The sequence below is a fragment of the Lagenorhynchus albirostris genome, unplaced genomic scaffold (genome assembly GCF_949774975.1).
Source record: "Lagenorhynchus albirostris unplaced genomic scaffold, mLagAlb1.1 scaffold_137, whole genome shotgun sequence".
Lineage (NCBI taxonomy): Eukaryota > Metazoa > Chordata > Mammalia > Artiodactyla > Delphinidae > Lagenorhynchus > Lagenorhynchus albirostris.
The window spans coordinates 12,173-34,757 of NW_026783360.1; the positions used below are offsets into that span (position 1 = coordinate 12,173).

At 42.0% G+C, this 22,585-nt stretch overlaps 1 long non-coding RNA gene and 1 pseudogene across 2 annotated transcripts; both read left to right on the plus strand.

Moving 5' to 3' along the window:
* The first annotated feature begins 357 nt into the window (after positions 1-357).
* LOC132514298 (uncharacterized) lies at positions 358-21,999 on the plus strand. Of its 2 annotated transcripts, none has more exons than XR_009538720.1 (5): positions 358-534; positions 6,695-7,169; positions 8,717-10,986; positions 19,246-19,384; positions 20,441-21,999. It is a non-coding gene; the product is annotated as an uncharacterized LOC132514298 (long non-coding RNA). The 2 variants fall into 2 exon arrangements; XR_009538721.1 differs by having other exon boundaries at positions 6,695-7,152; positions 8,742-10,986.
* LOC132514300 (NOP protein chaperone 1-like) lies at positions 2,932-3,654 on the plus strand (annotated as a pseudogene).
* Positions 22,000-22,585: the final 586 nt, after the last annotated feature.

Sequence of the window (22,585 nt, forward strand, 5' to 3'; positions counted from 1 at the left end):
TATGTGAAGCCATTGAGTCAAATTATCCAGATTCTGTCATTATGCATCACACATCAATTTCTCTTCACGTTTCCCCCTGTACTTTTCACCTCAGAGAAGCAAAATTCCTGTCCACGTGGGAGTTAAAATTTCATGCTTTTGTCTTTGCCACCATCTCTTTAATAATTTTTCCTCTTATATTCCCTGTAGCGTCTGAATTTATTTTATTTTTCTTTTACCTAAACACTGAACATCTTATTAACATTTTTCTAAACCATGTTTCTATTCACTGGTGTATTCCTCAAATTCATGTTCTTTCCCCTGTAATGTACTTTTCAACAATTTAATCCCCCAATGTCACATGTGTCATTTCTTATTTATTTATTTAATTTAATTATTATTTTTGTCTTATTTCAAGCAAAAACTGTGACCATTAAAAGCAAGAAATGATATCCAGGCAAGTTATTTTCCTGGTGGAACAATGTAGCTGTAAGAAAATAGTAAATTTCTTCAGGTGTGAACCCTGGTCATCCACATGTGAAACCTGGGAATGAGGTAAGTTAGGAATTCAGCAGACTCATAGAACTCAGTTACAGTGCAGTGTAAACACCACACCAGCATAAAGTGTTCACTTTATGGACTAAATTAGACTGAATTTTGATGATAGCTACTAGAAATGCTACAAAGGGGGGATGTCCATGCAGAAGATTTACATACTATGTGTATGTAACTGACATGGAGATCATTTTAACTGGAGAATATCATTCAATAGACTTACATACACATGAGTTTTCACAGCATAGAAAACACTTTTACTGTAATGAATGAAGGAGAGCCCTGAGGGATTTTTAATTCCTTAGTCAACATTGAATTCTCACACTGGATCTATCAATGCTAAAATCAACCTGAAAAGCCGGAGTTCATATCAAAATTCTCAGACATGGAAAAACTCTTATCAAGAATGTTTTACCACACATTTCAGCTATGAATTCATAATTTTGGCTAATAACCTCTTATTTTATAAATAAGTAGAATAAAAATATAGATTTGTTAAGTAATCTTAGAATGATAAATACAAAATTTTGAAACAATAAGTACTTTTGTAAATAGGTTAGCATTAAGAAATATATATAAACAAAGTTATATGTGACAATTATTATGACCCACTTAATTGTGATTGTCAGTAAGATTATCAGTTGCTTTCTCATCAGAAATTTTGCAGGCCAGAAGAGAGTGAAATGGTATGCTTAAAGCATGGCGGGAACTACCTACCAACAATTCTATATCTTACAATATTATTCTTCAAAAATGAGGAACATGAGAGACAGTCTCAGACAAAAGCTGAAGGAGTTCAGTACCATAATATCTATCCTTCAAGAAATGCTAAAGGGAGTACTTCAAGTTCAAATGAAAGGACACCAGTAACTTGAGGCCATATGAAAATATATATGTCTCTGATAAAGGAAAATAAATGGACAAATAGAGAAAACACTATAATTTTGACTTTTGGCTATACCTTTTATTATTCTAGGATATTTTTTAAACCAAAATATTAAAATAATTATAAATTTATTGCTATTGCGTGATTTTTTCCCCCAAAATTCATATGTTAAAAATACAACCTCCAAATGTGTTGGTATTAGGATGTAGGGTCTTTGGGGGGTGCTTAGGTTATGAGGACAGAGCCACCATGAATATAATGTGTGTGCTTCTATTTATTTTAAAATATGTATGTATTTACTTATCTGGCTACATTCACTCTTAGTTGCAGCACGTGGGATCTTTGTTGTGATGCACAGGCTTCATATCTAGCTGTGATATGGGGGCTTGGTAAGTGCAGCACACAGGCTCTCTAGTTGTGGCAGACAGGCTGTAGAGCCAGCATACAGGCTCAATAGTTGTGGTGCATGGGCTTAGTTGCCCTTTGGCATGTGTGATCTTAGTTCTCTGACCAAAGATCGAACTCATGTCCCCTGCATTGGAAGACGGATTCTTAACCACTGGCCTACCAGGGAAGTCTCTTGTGTGCTTTTAAAAGAGACCTCAGAGAACTCTCTAGCCCCTTCCTCCAGGTGATGATATAATGAAAAGTCTATGACTCAGAAAAAGACCTTTACCTAACCACCTTGATCTCACACTTCAGCCTCCAGAACCATGAGAAATAAACTTCTGTTTATAAGCTACCCAAGCTGTGGCATTTTGTTATAGCATCCCCAAATAACGAATTCTTACATCTACATTAACAGAAAACAATGTATACATATGTGACTTGTGACATTAATAACGTAATTAATGTGTAAATATGTGATTTGTGACATTAATAACATGTAATTAATGTGTGATGTAATTGGAGATGTAATAGAGATTTTGCGTGTGATTAAAATTATGTTGATATCAGTTTAAGCTAGTTTGATAGGATTTTATATGTAACCTCCATGGTATCCACAAATTCATTATCTATAGAATATACACAGAAGGAAATTAAAAGTAAGTCAAGTCAGGGGACTTCCCTGGTGGTCCAGTGGCGAAGACTCCACGCTCTCAATGCAGAGGGCCTGGGCTCAATCCCTGGTCAGGGAACTAGATCCCACATGCCACAACTAAGAGTTCGCATGCTGCAAAGAAGGTCAAAGGCCCCCCATGCCACAACTAAGACCTGGCACAGCCAAAGAAATTAATTTTGAAAATGAGTACAAAAAGTAAGAACAAAGGGCGTCAGTATGTGAGAAAATGTGGGACAGAAAAGCTATATGACATTACAGAAAACAAATTGGCAATTAAATATCATTCCATATCAGTAATTTATATATATATATATATATATATAATATATATATATATATATATATATGGTTTAAACTCATCAGTTAAAAAACAAAGATGTCCCCAGCCTTTTTCCGGCATCTGGGCCTGGAGGGGCTGCTCTGAAAACGGGCGAGCAGCAGGGAGGCCCATGGCAAATCCCAGCCCAATGCGAGCTGTTCGTCGTTTTCCCGGGAGAGCTCCAGGGTCTTGGTGTCCAGAGAGCTGCTGATGGAGGGCAGGGGCGGCCGCGGAGGTATATGGGACAGGTTGCTCATCAACTCCAAGCGTAATTCCAGAAAGAATTCCACTCTTCAAACAGGATAGAGAGGAGTCCCCTATTGGACCAAGTACAGAGCTTTCTCCCACAGATGGCTCAGGCAGACGAAAAGCTAAGGAAAGAAATGGCAGCTGCACCACCTGGTCATTTCAATATTGAAAATATTGACACTCTCGGAAAAGTTATGCAAATGGATATGACCTTGTTTGAGATGAATCAGTCTGATTCAAAAGAAGATGACAGTTCACAAGAGAATTCACAAGACAGTTCAGAGGACAGTTCAGAATTTGAGGATGAAGATGATAGCACCTCTTTTGAAGGTGAAGTCACCATCGATACAATTAAGCTTCCTCATTCAGAAGATGGAAAAGGCAAAATAGAGGTTCTGGACCGTCCTGCCAGTGAAAAAAAAGAAAACAGGGACATAAACAATCTGAGAAACAGGTGATAGTTCCCATTAATTCTGTGAAAAAGAATGTGGCTTGCTGGTTATTTTGCATTTCAGATACCTATAGTGTTTGTTTGCAAAAATGAATGTCTTTTGCTTCTTGGAGAAACAGAAGCTAGCTTTTAAAGAGTTGGAAGAGATAGCATTTGGGGAATCTTCTAAGAGCAGACTGTTTTTGATCTCATGCTAAAGAGATTTAGTTTAGAAAGCTTAACTTTATGTACGGAGATGAGTGAATTTGTTGGCATCCTCTTTCATCAGCATAGACTTCAGAAATCTCAAACTTATTTTAAAGTAAAAATACAAGTTACCCGTTTGTTTTTGTTTTAAATTGGCCTCTTGGGGCTTCCCTGGTGGTGCAGTGGTTGAGAGTCCGCCTGCCAATGCAGGGAACAGGGGTTCATTCCCCGGTCCAGGAGGATCCCATATGCACGGAGCGGCTGGGCCCGTGAGCCATGGCCGCTGAGCCTGCGCATCCGGAGCCTGTGCTCCGCAACGGGAGAGGCCACAGCAGTGAGAGACCCGCATACTGACAAAACAAAACAAACAAAAACTTAGGTTGGCTTTTTTTTTAGGTTATTATAAAGTCATATTTATTTGTTACCATCAAAATGGGTTCATTGAGGGAGAACTTTTTTTTTAAAACACCTTTTTTGGAGTATACTTTCTTCACAATGTGTTGGTTTCTGGTCTGTAACAGAGTGAATCAGCTATATGTATACATGTGTGCCCATGTCCCCTCCCTCTTGCGTCTCCCTTCCACCCTCCCTATCCGACCCCGAGGGAGAAATTTTTTACAAAGAATTACTTATATTTAGATGTCCTCAGACATATCTACTTTAATTTAAAAACAAATCCTTTCCAGTTTGAGCTGGAAAACTGGTGCTCTGTGGTTTAATCACTGTCAGTGACTCTGTAGCCTCTCAATGCATGTAAAATTTGCTGGTTGGAAAATTTTGTGTTTTTTTGGTTTTCATTTTTCTTTTTCTCATAAAGGAATTTTTTGTTTGTTTCAGCTATTAAAATTATTCCTTCCAGTTGCCCACAGTTTTGAAACCTATTAATTGTAGAGAATAGGGACACCCCAGGAAAACAGGTCACAGTACATAAAATGGTAGTAACAGGTTTTCCCTTTCAAAAGGCAAAATGATCCTGCATTGGAGTTGCCTTTCTGCCACATTCTTGATCTTATTTAACTTGTTTGGGACCTCATCTGCCATGGGCCTGGCTTTGCTCAGGATATAGACCTGAGAATTTAAAGGACTGTCTCCAAGTGCATTGAGCTGATGGGATTTTGTTGCCTAATACTTTAGGGGTTTGTTTTAATTATTTTTTCCTACTCCTCTCATTAGCTTATAACATCTTGTAAATACTCTGAAGATAATTCTCCAAGTTCCTTCTGGTATTTTTCATTGGGAATTGGAAATCGGCTGTGCACTCAAAGTATGCAGAAGTGAACAGATCTGGAAACGAGACTTCTCAGCTGCAAAGGGTATACTTTGTAGCACCAAACACAGCTGTGATGGATTATTGGTGTGAATATTTAAGGATTGTCTTCTACCAGATAATATTCATGCCACATTGTGGGAAGAGTTGTATTTTTCTGGTTCACTCCTTAGCTTGGTGCATGGTACACAGTAGGCACCGAATGATGTCGATAAATGAATTTACAGGTATATTGAGGATGTATGGGGCATTTTAAGCCATGGTATCCATGCGGATATGAAAGTGTAACTTCACTGGAAATACAAAGCCAAGTAGAAATAGTCTGATGGTCAGTGAGAGAGACTAGTCAGTCTAGAATACATACTAGTGTGTAGAATTAGAATTATATTTCTCTCCTGCTATGGCCTTCTCATATAATATGACTAGGTATCCTATACAGTTAAAGAAGTCAACTAAATTCAGTTCCTCTGGACATTCTTATGACATAGGAGGAAAAGGAAAAACAAAAATTTAATATGTGATAGGGATGTCGTTTTAAGTAAGTGTAAAATGGTTGAATTATTTAATATACAGAGTCAGGGCTGGCTGCTTTTAAACCAATTTGGATGCTAAGATAAATTATGTAGGTCTTAAAGATTTAAATATAAAGAAATAAAATTATGTTTCATACTAAAATATAGGTGAATATTTAATAACATTAAAAAAACAAAGATGGACAAGATAGACATAAAGGGTCCAACTATATGTTGTCTACAAGAGACTCACTCAGAAGTAAGGACATTCATATGCTGAAAGTGAAAATATTGGAAGAGATATTGCATGAGAACACTAAGCAAAGAGAAGAGGAGTGGCTCTTCTGCTTCTGCAGCTGAGGCTGTGGCCCCTACTTTTCAGGGAGTAAACAGAGGCAGGGGCTGGGGCACCCCTCCCACCCTCTGCACCCTGAGCCAGGGAAGTCAGAGGGACTTGGTCCCCCTCCCGAGTTCCATTCTTCCTCCAATGAGAATGGTGCTAATCAATGAGGACCAGGCTATAGAGCTGATTCACTTTGTTATAAAGCAGAAATTAACACACCAGTGTAAAGCAATTATACTCCAATAAAGATGTTAAAAATAAAGAAAAATAAAGACCTGGGGAAAAGAGACGGTCCTCGTGGAGAATGCCTATGTCCTAAGTTTATCTGCTGTCGGGTTGGCTTGAGAGAGGGCAGGAGCTACATGATGTGTTCTCTCCCTTCAAATCCATTAACTTTTTCTTTCTTGATGTATGCACACACCCACACACACAAAACGAGTATAAAGCCCATATATATAGAAGGCTAAAGGGTTGGTCTATGAGCTTGAAAAGAGGGAAATAGAACACTTGAGGCCGACTGCAGCAATGTGTTTGTGTCTGTGCATGTGCATTACTAGGTGGAGGGTCCACAGTATCCATCAGATACTTAAGGGAGAACATATCTCGCAAGTGTTCTGGATTTTGTAAATTATCATAGGACAAGACTCTTCAAGAAAAATCAGGTAGCTCTCTCCCACACCACACATTAAAGTAACAAATATTTATTGAGAGTCTCCAGGATTCCAGCATGTGGAATTTTCTGGAGACTAAGAGGTGAAACGTATAACATAGCCACCTTCACCAAGTTTATAGCTCAGTGGAGGCAATAAGAATTAATATCTCACAGTTTTTCTATTTAAGTAGGACTCAGGGTTTAAGGTAATTTTTCTGCATCATGTCCACAGTGTCCCAGGACTGACGCCTTCCTCAAGCTCAGCACCTAGAACATAGATCTGATTGAGCTAAACTGGTGATGCACCTGCTTCCCAGCAAGGTTGTGGCCTCTAATGGCTGTCTCCTGCTCCTGTGTCCGTGGCCTGCTCAGGATATGGGAGACACTTAGGCTGATTCCTCAGTGCCTTGTGTACTTCCAAGGCCGAGAACTTGCTGAGCAAAACATAACTTCTTTACTTTTGTGAACACCTGGCCTCCAAAAGGCAGAAATATTTAGTGACAATGTACTGAGGACATAATTCCTTAGTCATTCCCTGACCTCCACTCTCTGTCACAGAGACATGCGAAACCACGGTATCAGGCTTATGGGTCATGAATTGGCTGTGTCAAGAAGTTCTAGGCCATGTGGGAAGACTCCTCTCTCCTCTGAGATTTCTGCTTCAACCAACGGGGAGCGGCTTTCCTTCAGGTCTGAACTGAAACCCTGTAAGTTCATATATTGAAGTTCAGACCCTTCTACCTCAGAATGTGACTGTATTTGGGAATAGGGCCTTAGGAGAGATGATGAAGTTAAAGTGGGTCATATTGGTGAGCCCTAATCCAGAGCTATGCCCCTATGAGAAGATTAGGACACAGCCATGCACACTCAGCTCATACAGTTATGTCCATCTGAGGATGCAGCAAGAATGCAGCCACCTCCGATCAAGGGAGAGAGGCCTCAGAAGAAAATGAACCTGTAGACACCTTGATCTTGAACTCAAAGCCTCCAGAGCTGTGAGAAAATTAAGCCTCCCAGTCTACACTATCTTGGTCTGGCAACCGTAGCAAAACCCTAATACAGCTTTATTTCTCCTCTATCCTCTTTCTTGCAAATAAAACTTATGAAAATAGCACCAAAAAACACAGTGTATAAAGTATTTGAAAGAAAAACGCAGGGGAGCCACTGCAGGGGCTGATGAACTACACAACCGTTGATTCCCCTGGTTTTCTTTGTCTGCTACCAAAGTAAGGGAAAATAGTCAAAATCACCATGGAAGGCTTGAGTAGACATTTTAGAGAAGGCATAGCTCCATGGTGAAACAAACTTGACATGTACTCGGTAGAAATAGTAAATGAATTTTAATCCTTGGAGGTTTAAAAAATTCAATTTCTTGGATTTCTAGAGAGGTTGTAATACATGTACATGGTTGAAGGTCCTGAAAATTGCATTACATTGTGCCCTGCACCGCCTCCCCCCCCTTTGCTCAGGAGCCCCTGCCCTCCACAGGTAGCCATGTATCTGGTTTCCCACGGCAAACTTCCAGAGTGTCTTTATGTGCATACAAGCAAATATGAATATACATTTCTCCTTGGCACCCTAATTAAAAACACAAATAGTAGAACACTAGGCACGGTGCTGTTATAGCTTGCTTTTATTCATTTGACAGTATCTTGCAAATTATCCTCTATCAAGACATCGTTTCCTGCAGGACACTGCACTGAATGGATGACGTACTATAATGCACTTTGCCAATCCACGTTGGGATGCATGCTGATATTCAATAATCTGTTTATATTACAAACTGCAGCAATGCATAATTCTGCTGCTAGCAAATGTGTAGGGTATGTTTCTAAAGGATTTATAAACTGCAGTGTTAACAGAGCATTTGATAAGATACTCAGTTACTGAACCCTTTGTGGAGACTAGCAATGAGCCTTTCTCTTTCTGTAAACTGCAACTTACCAGATCTGTCCCCCCACATATCTTTAAGAATGCTTTCCAGCCTCTTGTACCATTCAGAAACCCTCCATAATCTGCTCAACACCTCTCTTTATTCTCACACCCGTCACAGCCTTACCTGGCACATACCTGCTGTCTCCACCTTGCCCTCTGCCCATTTAGCAGGATTTAGAAATACTGAAAACCCCCTTTTGATCATCCCCAATTAGTCAGCTACTGTGTGACTCAACCTTACTCAGTTTTATCACTAATTACAAACAATGGTAATTACAATGCTGTTGAGTAACGACAATAGTAATTTTCAATTCTGTAGATCTCAGAATTTCTCACTTCGCCAGTGTCTACACTAGTGGATCTCAGAACAAATTCTCAAGTCACTGAAATTGTTTCTTGCCACGACAACGCTGTATGGTCATCTAGTCGTCCTTGCAGCAGCGGACGCCAGGTAACAACCAAATGGAGGAAAAACCACCGGGACAGATCTGCATGGCACGGAAGAGAAGGTGCGCCTCCACCCGTCCGAACTCATGCCCTCTGGCCCACCGCAGGTACCACTTCTCTCCACGGGTTGTCTCCTCGTCCACACGCGCGTTCAGAGGCCATTCCGGTACGAGATTCTCACGAGGAGCCTCTGACAACCGCGCCCACCCAGGACCGCGCATCGCCTCGTGCCTTCTCACGACCATCACCAGACGCCCCAGGCAGCTCCCCATTTCCACATTTGTTAGGCTTCTCCGACCACCAAGCCACAAGCGGAACCGTGGCTGCGCCTGGAGCGCCCTCCCCTCTCGCCCGCGACTGTCCTTGCTGTCACCTGTGGTGAGAGACCTGGTCCACACAAGCGCTTCGCCGACGAAGCCAGCAGAAGTGGGGACGCCGGGCGCTCCCCCTTAGACGCACTTCGGCCTGCAGGGGAATACCGTCTGCGGAGCCGCATGACCGCTTTTCGCGGATTTCGGAGAAAGTAGCCGCATGGGAGGAGCTCCACCACGGCGACGGGAGCGGGACGCACCGTTTTCCCAAGGCGGCCAAGAAGCAGCACCGGGCGTCCTATTGGACGGGGCGTGGCGGTCCCGTGGGAAGGAGGACGTGAAGGCCGGGGTCGCACTTCCAGTGCCTCCTCGTTACGCCATTCGGGCCCTACCCACTGCGGAGAAAAACAAATTTGGGAATAAGGGCGAAGGGGATCGAGAGAGAAGACCGCCGGAAACTTGGCGGCGTCCACGTCCGTAGGAGACTTAGAACCTCTCAGGCGACACTTGGCAAGCGGAAGTACGACCACCGGGCCACACGGACGACTCCGGGGATGGATACCCCCTCTTAACCACGTGCTTCAATGTGGGCGTTTCACGCGCAAGGGACACAAGGGAGTGCCGGTCGAACCGCCCAGACCCACCACTCAACGACTTTAAGGGAGCGCAGCGCCGTCCTCACAATAGGCATGTCTGCCCGTCCAAACCCCCGAAAGAAGCATGCGCCCATGCCCCGGAGACCGGGACCCAAGCGCGCCAGACAACAAGCACATCGGGCCCTCCAGCGGCCTCAACGCCCGTGCCCGGTGCGTTCCCCACGTCCGGAGTGGGACGCTCGTGGACCGAAGTGGTAGAAAATGAACGCTCCTAAAGTGACTCAGAAGGACGGACCATCGAGCCTCAGGCGCTCCGGAGGGCTCGCAAGAACCTCTCCCTACACAACGCGGCGGGCGACCCAGGTAGGGTCGAGTCCGCTTAGTTCTCGTGGCTGGAGGAGAAGAGGCGGTTGCTGGTCGACCAAGCTAGGCAGCCCTCACATCTTACTGGGGAGCGAGGCAACGATCACAACCTCGTAAACCTACACACCCAATCTCCAGCGAACGCAGGAGGAGCCCATGCCCCGGGAACACCGGGACAGTCGCCACAGGCGTAGCCGGGCTCCCGGAACGCTGCCTCGCGCCCGGCGTCCGAATGTCAGCCCTCGCGAAGATCGCCGAAGCTCCGGAGACAAGGGACGATATAAAAGCGGCCGCCAGGTGGCGCCCGACCACCGGCTCGAACGTCCCTGGGCCGGATCCCGATCGCCGAAAGGCGAGGGTGCAGTGCCGGCCGCCCAAACGTCCGAGCTCGTCTCGGGGAGTCCGCCTCGGAGCTAGCGACCGGCTCGGCACGACACGGCGCGACCCCGGCAGCAGACGGGAGACGAGGAGCTGGGAGGATGGTGCCGGGAGGCTGCCGCGAAAGAGACGTGCTCTTCACGCAATTCCTGGGCCGCCGGCCGCTGTAAACAAGGAAAATTCTGCAGGGGGATGGACTGCGTGAACTGTAAGCTGAAACCATGAACGTACCAATAGAAAACACGGACGACATTTTATTCTGTAATTGCAGAGTGGAGATGTTACTAAAACATCAAAACCAGGGCCCAGAAGCCATAAAGGAAACGATTGATAACTTGACCACCTAATTGATCTTTACATATTTCACAAGCAAAGTCAAATGACAAGAAGTGGGTAGGTGGGAACATTTGTGCAAATACATGTGTACTAAGAACATTGATATCAGTATTACTTAAGAACAGAACATTTAGAAAACAGCCAATGAGAGGGACCAGGTAAGTAAATTTCAAGTACATTCAGACAATACAGTACTATCACTTTGTGCTTTGGTTTATTGATTTTTTTAAAAAAAATGAGCTAGATGTATAGGTATTGACTTGGAAAAAATGTTGATGACAAGCTGTTTAATGAAAATAGCGAGTTTATATATATCTTTTGAAAAGAGTAAATGGAAAAGTAGAGGATTGGAATAGGTAAAGCAACTTTGCAAAACAAGAGTAAATTCCTCCTTACAGCCTGGGGTCAAGAACCAGAACGATGAGTGTGTCAGAAACAAACATGAGCCACACTTTCTGCTTTTCTGCCCCCTCCTTCTGCAGTCCTGGGACAGGCAGCTGGCATCTCAGTCCCTCAATGTCTCTCCTCCACCCACACCCAGAGCTACCTACAGGCAAGAAGAACTTTCACTCTGCAGGCCTGGCCTCCCTATGTCCTCAGCCTCTTTCCTCATATCAGGAACCCTTAGAAATTCACTTGGTTTGCCCAGTCGTCCATGCCGAAGGTTGCTGGCCCCAACCTACACCAGTGCAGCCTTTCTCTCCAAAAGCTTTGAGCTGATTTCCCAAGGGAAGAACATTCCCCTGACATAGCAGGTATGAGCCAAGAGGACAACTGGAAGTTCGCGCCTGGATCCATCATACAAATTTTGTGTGCACTCAACTCCCAAAGACACAAGAGCGACGGAGGGTCCACTGTATTGTTAGCGCAACATGGCTGTTGCTTTCTTAAAACACGCAGGCTCAATCAGCAAGTCCAGCTGTGGCATCAAGAAAAAAGAAACACACACGCACACACACATATCGGCAGGTAATCCGTACTCCTGCCAGGTCAGAGAGTGGTGGGAGCAGAAAAGAGATCATTGTTGCCACTTCTTGGGTCCCCTGTGCTGACAAACCCTGGTGGCTGTATTGATGTTACTGGCGGGGAGTGAGGGCTTCGAACTCCCTAATGTGTCATTTCCTGTCCAGTGCCCTACATTTCATTCTGTCTATCATACACTTTCTCCTCAATACACAGTTACAATTAAGAAAAGAATAATCTGCATATGTTACATTCAATTTTCAAGTTTGAACAAAGGTGAAGAACACATAGGGAGGGACTTCCCTGGTGGCGCAGTGGTTGAGAGTCCACCTGCCAATGCAGGAAACATGGGTTTGATCTCTGGTCTGGGAGGATCCCACGTGCCACGGAACGACCAAGCCCGTGAGCCACAACTACTGAGCATGCGCGCCTGGAGCCCGTGCTCAGCAATAAGAGAAGACACGGCAATGAGGAATCCGTGCCCCTCAACGAAGAGTAGCCCCCACTCGCAGCAAGTAGAGAAAGCCTGTGCTCAGAAACAAAGACCCAACACAGCCAAAAATAAATAATAAATAAATAAATAGGAAACTCTTTAAAAAGAAAAGTACACATAGGATAATTGAGTTATTGTGAAGGAAGGAAATTTTATTTATCTTCTTTTGTAGACTTAAAAATGTTCAAATATAGTCTATAAAAAGCTTAATATTTTAAAAATTAGAAATAGTAAACAATTCCTCATTACTCTTTATTGTCCAGCATCCACCTCCACCCCAGCACCTTTAATATCTGCTCCACCCCCCCACCCCCCCACCCCCACCCTGGGTCTACAAACTTGTTTCTCTCATTACTATCACCTGTGTTCACCACACACCTAAGGCTGTTGTAGTCATTCACATGGTAATTAGGGAATTTTTCTTTACTGAGGCTAAGGGCTGTATTTATTGTTTTTAGTGAAAATCTCTCCCATGTGTTCTGTGACGTCACAGCATTAATGGAGTCTGGAACAAGTGGGTGTGAATGACGGAAGGAGATTATTTCCACATCAGTCTCCCTAACAGGGTGGTGAACATAACTGGCATTTCATGGGTGTACTTAGAAGATCCAGGCCAAAAGGAGAAACCTGACCATTTGGCAAAAGACGGACCAATTCAAGAATAAAAATAAGTCTCTTCTCACCTGTTGTTTCATTGTAAGGAACTCAGCCAACACTTGTCCGCCTCTGCATACTTATGCAGGGCCAGATGAAAAACTGAGCAGGTAAAGATGAGGAAAGGGAAAGCAACCAAGAGAATCCAGGCATTTAAAGCATTGTTAGGCATTCCAGGCATGAATCCCCAGCCACTCACCTGGGAATGAGCTCTACCACCTAACCCCCGGGCATGTGTAGATATGGTGAACCCCCTCTCTCCAGGGTCAACAATAAGGCAGTGTAGGCTACTGCACATAATCAAGAGTGTAATATTTTCATTTACACATAAAACATGAAAATCCTTGGGTGTTGTACTTTTATTAGAGCTACTTTTTCAGAGTTATTTCATTAATGTTCAGTTCCTAGGAGTTACACCAAACTGCAGGAAACCCGCACAATGATCAGTTGGGGAATGTTGACTCCACAGAAAGAACACCACTCTCAAATGTTTCATGAAATAATTCTTGATCAAACGTACCAGGATTTTTTCTCCAACACCCGCCCCAGTGCTTCAGAGGCCCCACCCTCCCTGCTGTGCCCTCTCCCCACACCCCGGATGCCCTTGCCCTCAGTCACCTTGATTCCTCCCCATGTGGGAATCAAGCAACATGAGGGCCTCAACCCTATTGCTGCCCTCCATGGCCTTGGACCATGTGGCCAGGCCACTTTGGGTCTACTTCATAGTGGGGAAAACAATCCAGGGACTCATGTCTTGTTGGAAGGTCTTGTCACACAAATCAGGGCTAAAAACCCCTTGCACAGGAAAGCAGCAGGAGTACGTACATTATAAGCCCACTGTTGGGTACCACAATCCACACAGGGCAGACATGCTCATCAAATATAGAGTGAAGTTTAATTTGGAGTGAAATTTAGTCGACACCTTCAGATACATTAGTGAAAGAATAGGTGGAGTTCTGTCCTACTAAATGTCATGGGGAGAAACATTCTTCATCTCATAATTTTTCTATAGGAAAGTATGTGTCAACTGTCAAGTGCTACCTAAGTCAATGTTAATCATTAACTACTGCATAGACAAATACTGATAATGCGTCAGGAACAGGGGTGGATCACAACCCTGAGATCCTGAAAAGAGAAAACATTCCTTTTGAGACCCTGTGATTGAGATTTACCTACGTTTGCTCATTTATCTTTAGTACAACCCTGTTACTTATAGATTAGTTACCTTTTAACAAGTAACATAAGCTAGGTTCTGAAATTTTGCTTATGTGAGAAGATCATGCAGCTAGAAAATGACAGAGCTAGAATTCAAACGTAGCTCAGGCTGTTTCTGCATCTCAAATTCCTAAATATGCTGGTGTTGAGGTATGGATCCCAGATTCAAGTTTCACCTGGATATGTCACCTATCAAATCAGTGGTTGGAATCCTCCCCGTTATCATAACACTTCCCCTCCAGTCTGTTCACACAATGACTACCGTGCTTAGGTTCTCCCAACACAGGAATCCTCCAGTGCATTGACCCAGCCTCCCGATCCTTCCCATGTCTCCTGAGTTTTATGGAACAATTCTCAGGTCCCTCTGACCTCTCAGCACAGCTGATGATCAAGACCCCAATGAGAGATGACAAAAAGACTCCGCTTCCTATGGCTGCATCTATCATACGTATCTCCCAATGAGTTTTATAAATATCTGCATCCTACCAGGACGTGATCATAAACCATTCTCCCATGTTTTGCACACACTTCGAATGTTCCCCTTGTTTTTTTGAATCCCTGAAATTCTCACCTTCTCTCATTTTCAACAGTGTGCTCACCTCCTACCATGCAGATGAAGTAGAATATTCGAAGAAATGTGTCAGCTCACTGTCATGAAGTCAACACCTATTCCTGAATTTTCACCCATTGGCGATGCCGCTCCTGTTTAAACTGAAAGTCATTTCTACGCCTGGATAAGCCCATTTTTCTCAAATGTATCCCCTTCTCTCCTGCTCTCTGGAGGATATTTTATTATTGTAAACTGAAGCTCTTCTACCAGCGAACACCCATCTCTTCCCAGTCCATTCCCTTTCATCTTTTTCAGTTTCTTCATTCTTGAAACAAAATCTCTCAACCAATTTATCTCTAGTTCCTGCCCAATGAATTTCCTCCTTCCAAAGTAAACTGAAAGAGTAGTGCAGGATTAGTGACAATCTCTGGGCACCCCTCCCACAGTTTGATTTACTAGGGGTGATCTCCCTGTTACTGTTGACTTGCGTATACATAAACCTTTATAACATTATAGTTATCTCTCCGTGATTAAATCCAATGAATGTTTCTCGTATTTTACTTGGACCCAAGCAGACTTGGACTATGACCTCCGTCAGGAAATTTATATTTCCAAGGTCCTCTGACATCACAAACTCCCCACTGCCTTTAAACTAGTCAGTTCCTGCCAGTGTACTGTGCACAGTTCTCCTCAAACAATATTATTTCAACATCTCAAAACTCCATTGTAGCCCTCTTCTCTCTTTTTACTATATACACCATCTTCGAAAACTGTTATAATTATTCAGTCTTCTCCTGTTACCACTATGATAATAATGCGTAAAAACGAATGCTAGATTTCATTTCTGAGGTCTCATCCATAATTGCATGGGAAGCAGACACCTACAATGAAATGTATATCAGACAGAAGCCAGGAACTTCCTTCCCAAATAAAAACTACTACTCCTCTAGTCTGCAGTTTCAGATAGCAGCTTCACTAATTATTTGGGGCTCAGTCATTGACATAACGTCCCAGAACCACACAAACAGAACCAAGCATCGATTTTATCTCTACAATGAGCGCTCTCGTCTCTGTTCATCTCCTCCCTGATATACACATACATAGTTCCAGCTACACTTATACTGCTTCACTTTCAGGTTAAATGGCAGTGCCTCAGAGATTCCTTCTTTAAATTACTAGCTAAGTAACTCTCCTCTCTCTGTTGTCTTGAATAGAACCTACAGGCAACACCCGTAATATTTCACGATATCTCTACTCATCATTTTTTTTTCTTTTCTTTTTTTCCTGTTTTCCTCTCTGGACAAATTGCAGAAAAGGAAACGTACAGTCATAAAGCAAGTTTCTCTTGACTATTACATAAGAATTGTAAATGCACAGAAATTCCATGTACACAGTAACTTAATCTACTCTCAGATCGCCTGTGACCAAAGTTTTTTAATCAAATTAAATAACTATCTTTAAATTTAAAAATATTTGAATAATAAATGACTTTGATTCCTCCTGGGGAAAATTTTATTTAGCAATCACCAGAAACAAAATGTGTGGGAAAACTGTGTTTGTGTCTTTACTTAAGTATGCCACTATCACACTCCTGAGTTCAAAGTTTTAGTCTCTTTCTACAGAATCAGGCATAGAATTGTCTGTGGGTTCCTGTTAATAGATCAGATAACCTCATATATTGTATAATCATAAAGAACTCATTTAATCTGGATGTCAATCAGGATAAATCTAATCAAGCAACAACTTTCCTAACACAAGCTTTTCCTTCTCAACTGGTTAACCACTTAGATACATGTAAGGAAAGTATAAGTGATTCTTTTAATTTGCTAATATTCTATAAGCCTCCCAAAGCAATCTTCATGCCTTGGCCGGAGGTCTCACTATTTTGTGAATTGTGGCCAGTTCTGGGAAGAGAATTTGCAGCAAGAGGATTAGTCTTTATATAAATGGGTTTAACCTACAAACAGTCCATCATGCTGTGGGTTTTGTGTGGCTTTACATAAAGACTGGTGTTGTTTGATGATATCAAACATTCAAGGAAGATATTTTTAGGGTTTTATAGCATTTGTATTTTAATACCAAGGTAAATAATACTTAAATTATAATCAATTACATGAAGTTTCCAGGGATGCAGGAGAGAAAAGAATACAGTTGGAGAAAATGGGCTTGGCCTAGGTAGAGATGATTCTTCAATTCTTACCATGGGCTTTAGAATAAACCATGAGGAATATTTGTAGATTTTGTGACAGTGAGCTGAAGAATTTCCTCAAATTATCTGATCAATCTGTCTAGTAGAAGGTGATTCCTCTGGTGGAAAGTGAGGAAAGTACTGAGAATGATTAAAAATCAAAAGATATGGAGAAGGTCTGAAATATTTGTGAGGCATAGAATAAGACTGAATCATCTAGATATAGTACAATGTCCAGGGATATTTGAAAGATGTTGGGAGATTTGCGAACCCCACCAGATTTAATATCCTAGTTAGATTCAGTCATGGAAGAAGCAGGTACTTGGAGCCCTCCAAGATTGGAATCTTGACCAGCAAATGTGATGAATTTGGAAGGAATATGGAAAGAGGAATATGGAAATTGTTGGTCTTCATAACTATATGTTGAAATTACTTGATTTGATTAATTTGGAATAAAAATGAAGACGATTGGCACACATGTTAGGAGAGTGGGGTCAGTGCACTGGAGGTTCTCCTAGCATTTGGGGTGAGGGAGGAAACTGACTAATAACTTGGAATATCATGGGTTAATTACCTTTAAAAACTCTTTGATTTTTATTTCCTAATAAATAAATTTGGGATACTAATATTTCCCTTATGAGAAGCAGTAGCCAAAGCCTTCTTAGTTTGACCGTGGGAAACAAGATCACTCCTCTTTTCTCATAGACCAGTTCACATTTGCAGGTGGGGTGGTTGTTCACTCCCAGGTAAAGGTTTATGGCTTCATGACTGTTAGGTCTGAAAACTCTAGATAGGATTCAAGTCTCATGGCTTTCTTCTCTTTTCTTGGATTTTCCCGCTTAGAGTAAACAGTGTCTCTGCGAGAGAATACTAGCAGCTGAGTTCTTGGCAATGTGTCCCCAGGTGAGTGGGGACTTGCTCTTTCTCCTGAAGTGGTAACTCTGTTTCCGGTGGATAGAAGGGGTCACCACTTGGACTGAGTGCTCTAAGTGTATCCTGGTGGAAGTGAAGGCTCTGAGCACAAGTCCTGTCATCTGGCATCTCTGTGAGGATGGTGGAGTAGGGCAAGGGCTAATACAGCAACCGTCTCTTTTCCAACATTTACAGCGAGGTGCTCCAGACTCCATGAAGGCTGTGATGGTAAAGTGGGCACATGAGAGGTTGTATTTCTCTCCCCTCAATCTTGGGCTTGACGGGGGTGTGACTCACTCCATAAGCGAGTCTGCGGTGCAGTGAGCTCTGTCATGTGATGGGCACAAGTGGAGGGATGAGCAAGAGCAGAAGTTCAACGTCTGGCAGGGGAGGAGGTGTGTGGACGGGTGAGTTTAATACGTCCAGGGTCAGAGGTGTTGGCTAGAGGGCTGTGCAGGGTGAGGCGGCAGGAGAAAGAAGAAGCCCTTCAGCACGACTGGCCCAGAGGGGAGGGTGGGGCCAATTTGCTTTTTTTTCTTTGTTTCTCCAATTTTTAATCTGTTTTCTCAGAATACAATTGACTATTTTGAAAACTCTAAAAAGTCAAAACAAAATACTTCCATTCATTCTTGTTCCAAACCAGCCATTTTCCCCCTGTTTAGGTAACATTTGTTCAGAAACTGGAAGCACTTTACAGAAAGCATTTTTTCCTTAATTGGTGCATTGAGGAGGATATAGTAGGTAGAGGAACACTTAGAAATCTGTGGCCATATGTGAAACCCTGGAGAGGCCTGAACCATCGAGAGTCTCCGATTAGTCTCTGAGCAGGGAAGACAGGAGGAAGCTACAGGAGAGACAATGATAGTCAAAGCGGTGAGGTCCCAGGAAACGAGGAGGGAAAGAGGGACCTCAACCCACAGGAAAGGTCAGTTGGGGATCATCTTACAGTTTGGCAGCCCCGGGACCGCTGGCTTGTGAAGCTGAGCCCATCTGTCCTCCTATCTGGTGATGAATGCATGGTCTGTGTCGAGGTTAGGTAGGCAGCAACTGTGGACCCCAAGTTGTATATACAGTCTGTTCACTCACACAAAATGGTGGACATTGAATCAAGGCTCTCTGACGTTTTAATGACTAATTCAACTGTAGCTTTTACTTATTGGGTTTTGTTATGTTCAAACATGTCATGCCAGCTCATTTAATCACTCAACTCTCTTGAGAGGTTATTAAGGTATTTCCCACATGAGAACAATGAGGTTTGTATTGGGGAATACTTTGCTGTAGTCACTGCTGATAAGTGGCGGAACATGTATATTGCCTGTCTTGTGCTAAGTCTGTAGATTTAACTGAAAGTAGTGGGGAGCAGGGATATTTATGAATTCCCAAGTACACATTCTTTAATTGCCAGTCAGCTCGCAATTAACATTCTGTTGTGGACAGTGCAGGTTATTTCACACCACCCCTCATGTGATGCTCCTTTACCATGAATGTCACTCTGTATTCAGAGTGTGCCCATCTCTGTGATGCACCTGAAAGGCGTATGCCAAGTCAGCCCAGAGGAACATTGGATTTGACGTCAAACAGGTTTGAGCTTTTGATACACACAGCTGCCTTTTCTCAATACTGTCATCCTCGACCATCACCTCTGGACATTTGGGGAAATGGGGCAGCCTGAACCAGAATGTCCAGCATGTTTTTAGGAATCAGTGACTTTCAAGACATGTGACTGTGAATTTCATCCAGAACTGGGGTAATGTCAATTGCAGGTTTCTTTGAGTGAAATGTCTCTGGAATCTTGTTGAAGTCAATGTAGAAAAATCCCTCCGATATTGTCACAATTCTGTGAACGTATCAATCTTATTAATCTAACCTTCTGCATATTCCTTGACCTTAGAGGAAAGGATGGCTCTGTTGTTACTGGTGCTAAACGTCAACGCAGCACCCATTGTTTCAGTCCCTCCCTTTCGGTGCTTTTCCTCATCTTTATCTCGCCAACATCCCAGCCCTTTCATTTTTCGTTTGTTTTACCCTTCAATATATATTCTAATTGTCAATATCCTATAATATGTTTCCAATCTCTTATATATTCCTCCATTTCATACCTTTTCTCTGTGTTAAAGATCAACATTTTAAACATGTTCACAGACAGTAGCTTCAGGAAGAAGCCATTTATCTGAAGGTCAATAGTAAGCTTATGGGGATGAACCCCGCTGTCCACATTAGAGACATGATCTTAGGGTAAGAGGAATTTAGCACAACCACCTGACTGAAAATGGACTTAAACGCTGGCCCAGCAGAGGTTTTTGAATAGTTTGCATTTGGAACCATTTTGCCCCAAAGACAAACTACCTTGAGTTTCAAAAGGGCAGTTGCGTAAATGTAGCTCATGTATATAGTGTTTGAAAAATAAAGAAGACCAAAAACTTAATCAGAAAACGATGGCAGTGAGAGGCTACAAGTTAGAAAAATCTATTTGAATTCAGCAAAGTGAGACTCTATGTGAATATAAATAATATGGTGGGGTTGGTAGTTTGTGGAGACCATCACTGAGGGAGCAGCCTAGAATTCATGTGTAGAGAACTAAAGAAATGAATTTTATGTGAGCAAACTTTTAACAGTCTTTCCTTTCCTTATCAATAGCAGAGACTTCACACTGGAGAAGACCCCACTGAATGTAATAAATATGAGGAGATTTCACATAGAACTCAACTATCACGCCACATGAGTGACCTCTCACAGGACAGAAACCCTATGCTTGCAGTCAATTTGGAAGAGCCTTCAACCTTTATTCATCGTTGAGTTAACATAAGATAATTTATACTGGAGTGAAACCATGCAGGTCTCATCAATGTGGGAAGGCTTGCAGACAATGCTGTAACCTTAGATGACATGAGAAAACTCACCCTGAAGTGTGCCCCTATATATGTTATAAATGTGGAAGATAGTTTAGCTGAAGCCTCACATTTAAATACACCAGAAACTCACACTGGAGAGAACGCTTAATGTGATAAATGTGGGACACACTTCAGCAGAGCCTTAACTTTTATTCACACTGATGAACTCACAAGGTGAGAAGCCCTCTGTCTCAAAACACTGTAAAATCTGGTGCTTCAATTATTCTATTCCTTTTACATTTTCACTTAATGTGCCCCTCATGACTTAAAATTGAATTACAAATACATTTAATTTTTTCACAAAATTCCTAGTCCTGGAGAATATTTGGACCCGGCCATGAAAATTCCAAGAATTCAGTCAGGCAGGGGTTTATTCCTGCAACAGAATTTTTTAGCCAAAATGTTTTTTCCCCCACCAAGAACAGATAGATATGTCAGGACCAAGAAGGAGGAAGATCATTCCAGAAACACAACATTGTAAAACAACTATATGAAATAAAGTAAGATAAAAAAAAATCATTGCAGATATGGAGAGTTCCATTTTCAGATTTGGAGAGGGTAAGGCCTGCCTGATAAGGTCTGGCTCCTCTTCAGATAAATTGCTTTTACTTTGTTGGCCTGAAAACATTCATTATAACCCTATAGTCCACGGATGTCTAATGGGTGAAAGCATGGTATTGTAGGGGTCTATAAAGCATGGGATGTTGCCTGCAACATTTGTGTGTCTGTGCTCCTGTCTGTGTACATGCACACTCACACACACAAACATGCAAGCAAGGCAGAGAGCATATAGCATCCATCTGATCCTAAAGAGAAAATGTGAGTCTGGAATCAATGGTATAAATGTGTCATCAGGAGAGAGAACATCCAAGATACCTTAGTCACTAATTTATCAAATTTTCAATTATTAACAAACATTTACTGAAAGCTTCCAGGATTTCAGAACTTGGCTTGTTATGAGGACTAAATTGTAAATAATACAATGTTCCTATCTTCGTAGAACTCTACATTCTAACGCAGTCAATTCAAATACACTGCAATATAAAATTTCTGATATTGAAAATCAAACATACATAAGGGTTTACAAATTGTGTAACTACAAAATGTTTGCTCCTAATTTACAAAGAAAAGTTGCCACTTTATAAAATAAAATTGAGATTTATAACAGTGTCATTATAGAACTTTGGAAGGCCAAAAATTGTCAAAAGGACTGGGTTTTTAAAAAATATTTTACAAAATTCTGAACCTTTGAAAAGTTATTCTGCAAGATTTGGGAAGAATAAAGATAGATTTCCCTTTCTAACAGCCAAGATAATTGTTCAAAATATTATGAAATAAGTATTTTTTAATTAACTGTTCAATTACAAAATACACTTTTGAAAATCAATAATGGTATTTATTAGAATACAAAAACTGCTGCACATGCCCACTAAAATTCTATTTAGCATCCATTTTAATCGAGATTCAATGGGGCACCATTTTATTTATTCATTTATCTTCTTCCAGTTTTACTGAGGTATAACTGACATAGAGCACCATGTAACTTTACAGTGTATAATGATTTGACTTACATATGTTATGAAATGATTATCACACCAGATTTAGGGAACATTCATCATCTCATATAGACACAAAATTAGAGAAATAGAAAAATGTGTTTTTCTTGTGATGGGAACCTTTATAATTAATTCTCTGAACCACTTCTATGTATAGGAGACACAAGTGTTAATTATCTTTATCATGTGCTACCTTGCATCCCTGGTATCTCTTACTAGTGGATGCTTGCAGTTTGGGCCACCTTCATCCAGTCCCACCCCTTCCCACGCCCTGCCTCTGTGGACCACAAATCGGACTGTTATTGGATGAGTTTCTTTGCTTGTTGGTTGACTGT